This window comes from Heliangelus exortis, chromosome 17 (assembly GCF_036169615.1).
Source record: "Heliangelus exortis chromosome 17, bHelExo1.hap1, whole genome shotgun sequence".
Classification (NCBI taxonomy): domain Eukaryota; kingdom Metazoa; phylum Chordata; class Aves; order Apodiformes; family Trochilidae; genus Heliangelus; species Heliangelus exortis.
In genome coordinates, this window is record NC_092438.1 from 15,310,766 (window position 1) to 15,317,978 (window position 7,213).

A 7,213-nucleotide genomic window follows, 5' to 3' on the forward strand; every position below is an offset into this window, starting at 1 on the left:
AATTATTCATATGTCCTTGCAGGCAAGTTTCCTCCTAGGGTGACACTAGGGGTAGGGGATTTTCCTGCAGCACTGTGGAGGAACCAGTAGGGATTTGGGGAAAAATGTCACTTCTGCAGTGGGGGTGAACATTGCAACATGCAGTTTTACCATTTTCTGATCTTTTTGTAAGAGTGCAGCTGCAAATTGCAACACATTTTACATTTAATGTTTTGTCTTGATTCGACTGAAAAGAGGTGAGGAGGAGAATTGCCCGACCCAGTTTCAGGTTTATGCAAGTGTCTCGTGCACGTGCCACAGGTCTGGGGGAAAGACCTGCTGCAAATCCACAGAAAACCCCGACTGCAGGACTGTGAGTGCCACAAGGAATTACACAACATAAAAGCAGCGAGACATCTGCTCTGCCTGCACCAAGCCCCCTTTTAAAATTAGGTTTCTGGGGAGAAGAGAATCGCTGTGGCATTTGGGTGACCTGATCCCTCGTCTCGGTTGATCTGCGATGGGAAGGTGACCCCGAGGGCTGCTGCAGGGAATGGATACGGGGAGAGCAGGAGCTGAGTGTTTCCTTCCAGCCTAACAGAGCATTCCCAGCTGCAGCCCCCAGCAGATCCCCCCTTCTTCCCCCCACTCAGCCTTTTGCAGGGTATTTTAACTACTAATGTGTTATTCTGCCCCATGGGTGCCAGAACCATGTTAAAAAATAACCCGACTTGGAAACATTGGATTTCTGGTGATTTTCTTTGGTTCTGCTTTTGGGTTTTTTTCCCTGGAAAGGGTAGAGGAGAGCATTCTCCTCAGCTGTACCAGAGATTTCACCTGCCTGGCTGCAATTCCGATGCTGTCTGGGAATATAAATGATCCCCAGTGCTCCAGCTGGAGCAGATCTATTGAGCAATTTAAATACGACATGAAAAATGTGAAGTGGAAGGTGTTGAGAAAGTATTCTATCAATTTTTAGCTTGCATTTAAGATGGTTTCTACACACTGGTGTTCTGTAAGCTTGGAAAGAATACACTTCCATCTGCAAACACAGGGACCAGTCGTTACCTCAATATATTGCTGTGGGGGTAGGATTAGGAAGATTGAAACAAGAAGAAATGATCCAGGGCAGTTTGACCCTTCTCTGTTAGTGGGGTGGCTCAATGCAGCCAACTGATTCTACTGCTAGGGCATCTATTTAGCATTTGTGCTGATTAAAAAATGCTTTCCTTCTAAATGGGTTGCTGCTGCACTTCTCTCCTTATGACTCAAAGGTTTTATTTCCACCGCATGAAGAGAAGACTTCAGCAAAAGGTTATTGCTGGGACTCCAGAGTCAAAGACTTAAAAATTTCCCAGAAGATTGCATTAATTTCAGCATTTGTCACTCTCAAATCATATCCACCGAGTGTTTGATGCTCACTGAGCTCCCCGGGGCTCTTGCTGGGCAGTGGGTGGACCCTGAGTGCAAAAAGAGCAGCAAATGCCTCCCAAACAATCAGGGAGAAAGCCGAGCCCAGATGCAGGTTCGTGCCACACACCCGGTTCTGTTTCCAGGGAACAGGATGGGAAGAAAATGTTGCTGAAAACAGGAATACATAAGGCTTTGGCAGAGATGGTTATCGCCTCTGCCTCTCATTTTTACGTCTGTTGCTGCCCTGACAACTGTGGTGTATTGTGGAAATAAAATGTGGAGTCGCTCAGGTCTGGGTTGTGCTGTTTGGGGATTAAAGAAATGCATGAAATACCTTCTGGTGGAGGTAAGAGCAAGGGGGTGCTGCTGGGCAAAGGGGGAAGGCTGGTCCTGGGGTGCTGGAAACACAGCGAGTGTTTGTTAAAAAGGGGAATTGGGGGGCAAACCAAAGCAGCACTGAGAATGCAATGAAAGATGATGGAGGGAGAAAAGGTACAATCCAGCAGCTATTGGGAGGATGCAGTCAGGGCTTAGGAATGGGGCCCTAATCCAGTTATTAACTGGGAATCTCCTTGGACTGGGTAAACACAGTAGCAAAAGTCACACTTGATAAGCAAAAATCCAACAGCCCTCCTGCTATGTGGCATGTGCCAAACTCTCAAGGGTGGTCAGAACAAACCTTAACTCATCACGGGTTGTTTGGTAATTTCCCACCAAGAGTTTCCTCCAAGCTGCAGCTTTCAGAGGCTCTGCAGGATTTGTACCCATGGGAGCTGCTCAGAGGTTTGTTTTGATGGCTTCAGACAGGTGAGGTATTTACCAAAGGATTTGGTCGTTTATTTTGGTAAATATTTTGGTAAATTATTTCCTAGAACACTTAGAAAATTAATCAAGGAGCTGAAATTGCCTCTTCAGTGCAAACAAACAATCAAATAAGCAGATTGTGAGTCCTACCTCCAGTCAAAACATCTCAGTTGTTTCAACTCCTGAGTGCCAGGAGAACCTGCTCCTCACTAAGCTACAAAGCTGAATTGTAGCTGAAAATATTTCTTAAATACCCAACCTGAGAAGCAAGTTTATTGTGCTAAGTGCCTTCTTCCCATCTGCTTATCTCTCCTCTTTTGCCATCCCCATTTCTGAGCCTTCCTCAGCTCTGTGGAAGAGCAGGGAAAAGTCTATTCCCAGTACATGGTCATAGCACATATTTATTGAATCCCAATTAATTACAACCCAAACAATGATTGCCGTGATTTATGTTTCATCTGGACCATTCAAGTTCTTAAGGATTTGCCCTTAATCTTGGTTTCTTGCTTCCTTTTCTTGTTGTGCTCAGTACACTGAAGGCATGTGCCAGGTTCCTTCAGAGGCAGTTTGCCTTGAGTGGAATTTTGCTGATTTTTAACCACGTTTTTCCTCCTCCCCTGTCTTACTTTCACTCCATTTATAGGAACAAAGGGTGCTCCCAGTTCCTATAGGTACTGTTTTATTTAGCAAAAGCATCCAAATCTGCTGGACTGCAGGGTTGGCAGGCTTCTATGTACAATAAATAATAACTGTCTCCATTTAGCTTTATTTACACAAGAAATGCCAATGTTGAACTCCTTGAATTAAAAGAGTAGAATGTCCTCAGTGGGAAATATGATTTTTTAAGCCTAGCAACTTAAAAACAGGAGGAAGGTTTGTGCTCAGACTGCCTGGGGAGAAAAATCACCTTTGGCTCAACAGAACAGGAAGAAGTTTAAGTCTAGAGCAGAAGGTTTTCAAGAAGGTGATGAAAATGGAGGATTACAGTTTAAACTGTTTTGCAATCTCTGGCCTCAGTCCTACAGACGCTCTCCACAGGCCCTTAAGTTCATAAACGTGGTTGGTTTTGCTGACCTGGGTGGGATTCTTTGTACCTGTAAATATAAGTACACACTGGAGTGTTTGGGGAGTGGAGTTTAAACTATAGCATTTGCTACCAAAAGAAATGTCATTATGTCAAGTTCTCTGCCATTGGCTCATTGACATTTATGTTATGAAAAAAAACCCCAAAAAGGGCTGAGAAATTCAGGAATTAATTCCTGAGGCGGTCTCAGATCTGCTCTCCTGTGTCAATAGGATCTTTTGTTCTGCAGGATCACAGCATTGGGGCACTAAACTTATTTAGCAGTTCTTAAGAAATCCCACCCCCCCCTTTCTGTGGTTTGAATCTCCTGCTCATTGAAAATACCATCTGCATTTCTCTCCACTCTCTGTTGTAGATCAGAGCTTAAATAAAGTGTGCTTGGCTAGCTGAGACTGAAAGGTTTCCTCTCATCGATGGGAAGCAATTAATTAAAATAACTTTTTCAGGATTTTATTTTATTTTTATATCCTGGGACTGTGTTCTACCTGCCATGAGGCGACTTGTTGAAAGCCCTGAAACAGGGACAAATCACTTGTGCAAGCTGGAGTTCTGCCATTTGTTGGCCTGTCTCCCTGCAGAAGCCAAACTGCCATTAAGCTGATTCACATTTTGGCATTTTCTGTTTATATACAAGATGACGACGTCTGCAAGCAATGGGGAAAAAATCCAATGGCACTGACGTTCCAGCAGAACCTTTCCCTCCTCTGCTCTGTGTCCTGCCACCCTCTTCTGCTGCAGTGGCAGAGCCTGGGGATGTGGCTGAAACCCCAGTCCAGTTCCAGAACCATTGTCCTCACTTTCTGCCATCTGGGTGAAGCCAGAACTTCCAGAGTCCCAGAATTACCCAAATTTGAGCATCCCTGGTGTTCCCCATCCCTCCCCACCCATCCTGACCTTCCTGTTGACCCTGTGTGATTTTGCCAGCTTTGGCTCTCTGGGCACTTTTCACATGATCTTGATCAAACTGGGTCCAGAATATTCAGCACAGCATTCCTGGCATCAGCACCTCACTCGCTGCAGGGTTTATTTCCCTTTTGTGTCCCTTTTTATCTCCAGCTTCCTCACCTTAGGTCTTATCTTGATTTTTTTGCCTTTCCCCGGGGAATGTCAGGGCTTCAAGGACCTGCTGAGGAAGGAAGGGATGGGGATGGTGGGGTGGTCATGCTGTCACTAACCTGCCTTGGGGCACCTGGTTCTGACTTGCTGCCACTCCCACCTGGCTCTCCTGGCATTCCCTGGATTTTGACTGCAGCTCCTGGCCATAGTCCTCTCATCACGAAGAGGAAGAGGAAGAGGAAGAGGAAGACGAGGGTACCCCTTTTTCCCCACTGGCATGGCTCCTCCTCTTGTCTTCCATTTCACCTGGGGGTGCTGGTGGGCCTGCTGGGACACAGTGCTGTTTATTCCTGGAATCCCTGGGGGATTTGGGTTCCCAGCTGTGCTCCTCTGGCTGCAGCTGACATGGAATTTCCATGGGTTGCAAAGGCTGGGAGGCAGCTGGGGCTCCTTTTCCTCCCTGTGTGAGCCCCTGCTCCTGGGAGCTGTGGGCAGGATTGAGGAGAAAAGTAACTTATAGGTCATGGGAAGTGGGAAAACAGAAGCAGCTTGGGCAGGTGAAGAGGAAACAGTGGGACACAGATGTCCATGGAAAGCTGAAGCCACTTACAGAGGATGCGTTTACTCTTATTTCCTTCCACTAGGGCTTAATTGCAATGTTTCCTAATGAGAGGTGGGAGAGGAGCTGGGGTTCTGCCCAAACACTTCTCCATCCTGCATAGAAGCACTGAATTTAATATTAACAACAATTAATCACAGTTACCAGGAAGCACCCGGCAGTGTTCCTGGGCTCTGGGAGTACTCAGCTCCCATGCTCAGCCCCGTGAATTCCCATCTCCAGGCAAACAGTGCTGGAGAGTCTCTGGGAATCAAGGGACTTCCCCGTGCTGCTGGGTTTAGATCCAGAGCAGTTCCTAGCGGTGCCAACATCCCCTTCCCATCCCTCTGGCAGCCTTGGCTGGGAATATGGGCTGTTTTCAGACCCCTGTGTCCCTCCTGGAGGTTGGAAACAGCCACTTGCCATCAGCTCACCCACCCACCTCTCATTTTCTCTCCCAGTGCCCAGAAATGCCACTGGGATAAATCCAGGTCTTGGCAGGCTGGTTGCACCAGGGTGGGACTCTGGTTTGCTGGGATGTTGCTGTGTTGTTCCTGCTGCTGCTATCCTGACTCCCTCTCTCATTAGCAGCACTAATTGCTCACTGCATACGGTGCATATGTATGCCAGCATTTTGGGACAGCCTATTTTTTGGATCCTGCAATTAAATGACCACTAAAGAACATGTTAAAAAAGGAGCAGCTGAATGAGCTGACACAGACAGGAGTGCTGGGTGTACATTTGATTCCCCCACTGAGGAAAGGGGCACCCAGTGGCTGAGAATGGTGGGACCAGGGTGACCTTTGGGCTGCAGAGAGCTCGAGAGTCCCAAAAAAGGAGGGATGTCCATGGAAGGGGAATTTTGTTTGCTCCAGAGCTCATAAACAGTGGCTTGAGTGGGTCAGGAGAGCTGCTCCCAGTGCAGCCCCAGGTCTGTGGTGGGCACCTGGATGGGCAGATTTTGGGTATCACCTGGGAAAGGAGTGAGTGGCTTCATCAACATGCCATGTCCTCTGGGGTCTTGTCATTGCAGCACAGGGGACAAGGTTTGGTGGGGTTTTGTCCCCAGCACCAAATGCAGGAGGACAGCAAGGGACAGACTGGATGGGGATGATGGCACAGGGAGACCTCAACTTTCTGCAGATGGAGCAGATGATCAAATCAACATCATTGCAAAAGAGCTGCTGGGATCTGGGGTATTCCCATCCCTGAAATGCAGAGATGCTGCTGAGGGCTTGAGGTGGTGGAGGGCAACCAAAGTGGACCACAAACCCCTTGGCTTGTGTTTGAATATCAGCAATGCCACTGCTGGGCCTTGGGAGGCTTTTGGGGAACCTTCTGGAGACTCCCCAGGGTGAAAACACCCTGGGTGCAGGCAGGACCTGGCTGTGACAGGCTGGTGGCTCTGCCCCAGTGATGGCTCTGAGATAAATGTTTGTCTTTTCCATCCAAGAGATAGAGCAGAGCAGCTGCCAGCACCACATCTCAGGGGAATCAGTTTTCGTTCTGCCAGGAGTGTTACCAGCTCATGATTCACATCTCTACAGCAGCTTTGGAAGGAAAATGTGCTTCTTGCCAGGCAGACCTTCACACACATTGAAGTGCTACGGTTTTTCCAGACTTTCGAAAGGAATCCAGGGCCAAGTGAGACATTCCTGCTCCTCTTCCAGATTTCTTGGAACAACCTTCTTTGATTAGTGAGCGAGACAGATAGTTGGAAAGACAAGCAGGCAGACAGGCCAGGCAGGAGGGTTATAACCAGCAGTTTACACAAGCCCCAGCCTCTGGTGGGATGGTGACTCCATCTGTCTCTCCTGGATGGCTGGTGAGAGCCCCTGATGTTCACCATGGTTCCTGACCCCCTGTTCTCCTCCATGGTCCCTGCTCTCTGCTGTGGTCCCCAAAGCCACAGACCTTGAGCAGGATGATGCAGAGGCCCTGGTTTGCAGCATGGCTCCTGCCTGGCTGTGGGTACCTTTGCCACCAGGGAGGGGATGGAGACCACCCCCAGCAGCTGTGGGTCTCACTGGGGACATCCCCACAGTGCTGTCCCTGAGGCAAGAGGCAGGGCAGGTGCGATAGGGTGATGCTGGTGGGAGGAGAAGCAGTGACAGAGAGGGGAATAGCCCAGCCCAGCTGAGCCCTGCACAGGGCTGAGTCATGGGCCATCAAGCTGCCACCCACACCATGGCTCAGCCCCATGATGCCAACACTTGCCACTGGCCCTGTGGCTCCTGCTGCTCCCTGCAGCTTTGTGCCAGAGCCCCACAGGTGAATCA